This window comes from Rhinopithecus roxellana, chromosome 7, assembly GCF_007565055.1.
Source record: "Rhinopithecus roxellana isolate Shanxi Qingling chromosome 7, ASM756505v1, whole genome shotgun sequence".
NCBI classification, from domain to species: domain Eukaryota; kingdom Metazoa; phylum Chordata; class Mammalia; order Primates; family Cercopithecidae; genus Rhinopithecus; species Rhinopithecus roxellana.
In genome coordinates this window covers 27,957,050-27,964,102 of record NC_044555.1, presented here as the reverse complement: position 1 = coordinate 27,964,102, position 7,053 = coordinate 27,957,050, and positions in this window count along the sequence as shown.

Sequence of the window (7,053 nt, the reverse complement as noted above, 5' to 3'; positions counted from 1 at the left end):
AGGGTCTCACTATCTTGTCCAGGGTGGTCTTGACCTCCTGGACTCAAGTGACCCTTCTGCCTCGGCCTCCCAAAGTGTTGGAATTACAGGCCTGAGCCACCACACCTACCAACATGTACTATCTAATCATTTCTTTGTAAGGATATAGTTCAGTAGCTATAAATATATTCACATTGTTGTGCATCCAATCTCCAGAACATTTTCATCTGCAAAACGAAAACTGTAGGGCCAGGTGCGGTGGCTCATGCCTGTAATTCCAGCACTTTGGGAGGCTGAGGCTGGTGGATCACTTGAGGTCAGGAGTTCAAGACCAGCCTGGCCAGCGTGGCGGAACCAGTCTCTACTAAAAATACAAAAATTAGCCAGGCGTGGTGGCAGGCACCTGCAATCCCAGCTACTCGGGAGGCTGAGATGGAAGAATCTCTTGAATCCAGGAGGTAGAGGTTGCAGTGAGCCGAGATCACGCCACTGCACTCCAGCCTGGGCAACAAGAGCAAGACTCCATCTCAAAACAAACAAACAAACAAAAACAACTAAAACTGTATATCCATTATCCATTAAACACCAACTCTCCATTTTCCCTTCCCCTCAGCTCTTGATAACCACCTTCTACTTTCTGTCTCTATGAATTTGACTACTCTAAGTACATCATATAAGTGGGATCATACAATATTTATCTTTTTTGTGACTGGCTTATTTCACTTATCACAATGACACATGTTGCAGCATGTGTCAAATTGCCTTCCTTTTTCTTTTCTTTCTTTCTTTCTTTCTTTTTTTTTTTTTTTTTTTTTTTTTTGAGACAGAATTTTACTCTTGTCGCCCAGGCCGGAGTGTAATGGCGCAATCTTGGCTCACTGTAACCTCCACCTCCTGGGTTCAAGCGATTCTCCCACCTCAGTCGCCCTAGTAGTTGGGATTACAGGCGCCCGGCACCATGCCTGGCTAATTTTTGTATTTTTAGTAGAGACGGGGTTTTGCCGTGTTGGCCAAGCTGGTCTTGAACTCCTGACCTCAGGTGATCTGCCCACCTTGGCCTCCCAAAGTGCTGGGATTACAGGCATGAGCCACTGCACCTGGTCAGCCTTCCTTTTTAAGGCTGAATAGTATTCCATTTTATGTATATACCACATTTTGCTTATCCATTTATTCATCCATGGACATTTCAGTTGCTTCCACTTATCCTTTTTTTTTTTTTTTTTTTTTTTTTTTTTTGAGACAGAGTCTTGCTCTGTCGCCCAGGCTGGAGTGCAGTGGCCGGATCTCAGCTCACTGCAAGCTCTGCCTCCCGGGTTTATGCCATTCTCCTGCCTCAGCCTCCCGAGTAGCTGGGACTACAGGCGCCCGCCACCTCGCCTGGCTAGTTTTTTGTACTTTTTAGTAGAGACGGGGTTTCACTGTGTTAGCCAGGATGGTCCCGATCTCCTGACCTCATGATCCGCCCATCTCAGCCTCCCAAAGTGCTGGGATTACAGGCTTGAGCCACCGCGCCCGGCCATCCTCAGATGCTTTTTAAAATTAGTGCCACTCCCAGTTCACACAAAAATAAATGATCTCCACCCTTTCTACCCTGCTTCCTACTCTGCACTGTCATTTGTATATCAGAGGCTGAACCTCCTCCCTTCTCTTTCTCCTATGCCTTCCTCCTTGCCTTGAGGATGGTTTCACTCCTATGCCACCCCTCCCTTCTTACTCTCGCATCCATCCCTGTTCCCTGCCAACCAACCCTAACTCTGGGTATTTTATTTTATTTTATTTTATTTTATTTTATTTTATTTTATTTATTTTATTTTTGAGACAGAGTCTTGCTCTGTCGCCCAGACTGGAGTGCAGTGATGTGATCTCGGCTCACTGCAATCTCTGCCTCCAGAGTTCAAGCGATTCTCCTGCCTCAGCCTCCCGAGTAGCTGGGATTACAGGAGCCCGCCACCCTGCCCGGCTAATTTTTGTGTTTTTAGCAGAGACGAGGTTTCACCAGGTTGCTTAGGCTGGTCTTGAACTCCTGGGCTCAAGCCATCCACCTTCCTTGGCCTCCCAAAGTGCTGGGATACAAGCGTGAGCCACCGTGCCCGGCCTGGATCCTTCGTTTTAGACACCAGATTCTAATCCTGGGCTTCTGGAAGACCCTATCACTGTTTCTTTTTCTGCTGGGAAACACATCATACCCTCTTCCAACCACTCACTGATGCTGTCTCCTAAGCCCAAAGGCCCAGGCTGCAGTTTAGCTAGGTAGGGCCTTTCCAAGTTAGTAAATTCTTCTGGCACAGCCCCCTGCTGCCACCTACTGGCTGTATCCATCAACGCCTCTATGGGTATTGTTTCCTATTCAAGAGACCTGTGTAAAGGGAGTTAGTCTTTCACATCCCGTCATCCATCATGGGATAAGACTTTCATCTACCTAATTTTTTTTCTTTACAGTATTTTCACCCTGTTCTATTTTTAAAAGAAAAGTCCTTTAGCAAATCTGTGTGCAAGCCACAGATGGTCTCACCATACTTACCAAACCTAAAGAAATATCTCTGTATTTGGGCACTGCAATTTGCAAAAGGACAAGAGTCAAATGTATATCAGTTCTCATTAGCTCCCTGACAGCAATTATATTACAGTCAAATAAGTTGAATTGTGGATAATACATAAAATGCTAAATACCAAGTTTTCTTTGAAATTGGTAAAATATTTCGAAAATCTTTTGAAAACACTTCAAAACCAGACAAGATTTTTGTGTGTGTGTGAGACAGTCTCACTCTGTTGCCCAGGCTGGAATGCACTGGTGTGATCTCAGTTCACTGTAACCTCCACCTCCAGGGCTCAAGCGATTCTCGCACCTCAGCCTCCTGAGTAGCTGGGACTACAGGCGGCACCACCATGCTTGGCTAAGTTTTTGTATTTTTTGGTAGAGAGGGGGTTTCACCATGTTGGCTAGGCTGGTCTTGAACTCCTGACCTCAAGTGATCCACCTGCCTTGGCCTCCCAAAGTGTTGGGATTACAGACGTGAGCCCCAGACAAGATTGTTCATTGTTGTTATTTTAACTTTAACACAGGCATAAAAACAAAATCTGTGGAAATACAACAAGAATTACTTTACAGACTCTTTGGCCCTTTAGAAATAAGGAGAGCTAAGAAAGAAGAGTCAATTTTGTGTTTATAGATGAAACTAATTTGTGAATGGGAAAAACTGAAAATGCATAAGAGTCCAAGCCTGGGCATTGGAGGGTAAGGGATTAAGATTAAGAATTCCTGACTACATCTTTATTCATTATTATGTTTCTTTCACCTTCCCCCCACCCCAGGTTCCTGCTTTGTCTTCTCACTTCACATTGAACTTGTTTCCAGCACATGTACATAACAGACATCCATCCTGTCATGACCTCTTGTTATAACAGGGGAGGTCAGTGGCACTGGAAATATATATTTTTTAATTTATTTTATTTTTTAAAAAAAATTTTGACCAAGCTCGGTAGCTCACACCTGTAATCCCAGCACTTTGGGTGGCTGAGGCGGGCAGATTCCTGAAGTAAGGAATTCAAGACCAGCCTGGTCAACATGGCAAAACCCTGTCTCTACTAAAAATACAAAAATTAGCCAGGTGTGGTGGTGCGCACCTGTAATCCCAGCTACTTGGGAGGCTGAGGCAAGAGAATCACTTGAACTCAGGAGGCAGAGGCTGCAGTGAGCCAAGTTTGCACCACTGCACTCCAGCCTGGGTGAGAGAACAAGCCTCTGTTTCAAAAAAAAAAAAAAAAATTGTAGAGATAGGGAGTCTTGCTTTGTTGCCCAGGTTGGTCTTGGACTCCTGGCCTCAAGAGATTCTCTTGCCTTGGCCTTCCAAAGTGCTGAGATTACAGGTGTGAGCCACCACATCTGGCCTGAAAATATTTTTACAAGGTAGTGTATTATTATCATTATTATTATTATCATTATTTGAGAGGGAGTCTTGCTCTGTTGCCCAGGCTGGAGTGCAGTGGGGCGATCTCAGCTCACTGCAACCTCTGCCTCCGGGGTTCTAGTGATTATCCTGTCTCAGCCTCCTGAGTAGCTGGGACTACAGGCGCACGCTGCCACGCCTGGCTAATTTTTTTGTATCTTAGTTGAGATGGGGTTTCACCATGTTGCCCAGGCTGGTCTGGAACTCCTGAGCTCAGGCAATTCACCTGCCTCAGCCTCCCAAAGTGCTAGGATGACAGGTGTGAGCCACCGCACTCGGCCATGGCAGTGTATTATTTTTAAGGGCAATGTAAGAGTTGGGAAAAGAGACTGGGTATGGTGGCCCATGCCTGTAATCCCAGCTCTTTGGGAGGCTGAGGAGGAAGGATCCCTTGAAGCCAAGAGTTTGAGACTAGTGTGGGCAACATAGCGAGACACCCATCTCTACCAAAAATAACAAAGTTAGCTGGGCGTGGTGGTGTGTGCCTGTAGTCCAAGCTCTTTGGGAGGCTGAGGTGGGAGGAGCCCCTGAGTCCAGGAGTTTGAGGCAGCAGCGATCTGTGTTCACGCCACTGCACTCCAGCCTGGGTGACAGAGTGAGACTCTGTCTCAAAAAAAAGAAAGAAAGAAATTACATAAAACTTCTGTTGCCTGAAGTCTTAGAGCTTTGCAGACTCTGGAGTCACATCAAAATTATGAGCGAGGAGTCAACTTACAGACATTGCCCTGAAAGGTGGGAAAGGGAGAAGGTCTTTAATAAATGTTACCATGAAAATGTCATCATAAGCCAGCACGATGGCTCATGCCTGTAATCCCAACACTTTGGGTGGCCAAGGTGTGCAGATCACTTGAGGTCAGGAGCTCGAGACCAGCCTGGCCAACATGGTGAAACTCCATCTCTATTAAAAATACAACAACAAAAGAATTGGCTGGTGTGGTGGTGCACACCTGTAATCCCAGTTACTCAGGAGGCTGGGCCACGAGAATTGCTTGAACCTGGGAGGTAAAGGTTGCAGTGAGCTAAGATCGCACCACTGCACTCCATCCTGGGTGACAGAGTGAAACTCTGTCTCAAAAAAAAAAATAAATAAATAAGGCCGGGCACAGTGGCTCACGCCTGTAATCCCAGCAATTTGGGAGGCCAAGGCGGGTGGATCACCAGAGGTCGGGAGTTTGAGACCAGCCTGACCAAAATGGAGAAACCCCATCTCTACTAAAAATACAAAAAATTAGCCGGGCGTGGTGGCACATGCCTGTAGTCCCAGCAACTCGGGAGGCTGAGGCAGGAGAATCACTTGAACTCTAGAGTTGGAGGTTGCGGTGAGCCAAGATCACGCCACTGCACTCCCGCCTGGGCAACAAGAGCAAAACTCCATCTCAAAATAAATAAAAAATAAAATAGGCCGGGCGCGGTGGCTCAAGCCTGTAATCCCAGCACTTTGGGAGGCCGAGACGGGCGGATCACGAGGTCAGGAGATCGAGACCATCCTGGCTAACATGGTGAAACCCCGTCTCCACTAAAAAATACAAAAAACTAGCCGGGCGAGGTGGCGGGCGCCTGTAGTCCCAGCTACTTGGGAGGCTGAGGCTGGAGAATGGCGTAAACCCGGGAGGCAGAACTTGCAGTGAGCTGAGATCCGGCCACTGCACTCCAGCCCAGGCGACAGAGCGAGACTCCGTCTCAAAAAAAAAATAAAATAAAATAAAATAAAATAAATGCCATCATAGATTTGGTTCTTTCAGGTGGAGGGGCCAGGTAGATCAGCCCATGCTTCGTCAGGTGAACTTCTTGTTCTTGCCACAGGAATCTAGTGATGGGTATGTTAAATGTTTTGCATTAACACATGCCAATCCTGCCAGGGGGAAAACAGATGCTAATAGGCTGGGTGTAAAACATCTCAAGAAATTCTGTCAAATCCTAATAAAATAAGAGCAATTGTTAATTAAATTCAGTATTACAAAGCATTTCAATCCTTGGCCAATTATTTAATAGTGATTTTGAGCACTTACTAAGTACTCTGCTTTCGCATACATTGTTTCTTTAAATCCTCACGACAATCCTATGAAAGCACCATACTATCATCAGCAGCACCATCCTTATTTTATTTTACTTTTGAGACAGGGTCTCACTCTGTTGCCCAGGCTGGAGTGCAATCAGAGCTCACTGCAGCCTCGACTTCCTAGGCTCAAGTGATCCTCCCATTTCAGCCTCCCAAGTACCTGGGACCACAGGCACATGCCACCATGTCCAGCTAATTTTTAAATTTTTTGTAGCGATGGAGTCTGGCTATGTTGCCCAGACTGGTCTTGCACTCCTGGGCTCTGCCCCCCAAAGTGCCAGGCATGAGTCATCATGCCTGGCCTACATTATTTTAAATATTTAATAGCTCTTTGCATTTCCATGATTGGAAATTGCTTGTTCATGTCCTTTGCACTGCTCCCAGCCATTATCCCCATTTTATATAAAAGGAAAGTGAAGTTCAGGAATCTTAACGTGGCTGTGGTCACAAAGTTCCTGGGATTCAAGCCACTGTAATCTGACCTCACAGCTCATGCTCAAACACTGCACTGTTTTGCCTTCTGTGGCCCCCATGTTTACTTACAAAACTATAAAGGTACTTTAAAAATTTACTATAATAAAATTTCTGGCTGGGTACGTTCGCCCATGCCTATAATCCCAGCACTTTGGGAGGCCGAGATGGATGGATCACCTGAGGTCAGGAGCTCAAGACCAGCCTGACCAACATGGAGAAACCCCATCTCTACTAAAAATACAAAAATTAGCCAGGAGTGGTGGCGGACACCTGTAATCCCAGCTACTTGGGAGGCTGAGGCAGAAGAATTGCTTGAACTCAGGAGGTGGAGGTTGCAGTGAGCTAAGATTGCACCACTGCACTCCAGCCTGGGCAACAAGAGAGAAAATCCATATAAATAAATAAATAAATAAATAAATAAATAAATAAATAAATAAAATTTCTACATGTGCACTTCACTTTGGAATAAGTGTATATGTGGTGACATTGTTGTTTGTTGCTTGTTGAAGAAACCCCAATTTTATTTAAGTATCTCTCCCTCCATTTGTTCAGCCTTTATAATACCAGCTCACCTTGAGGGGCAGGTCCTGAGAA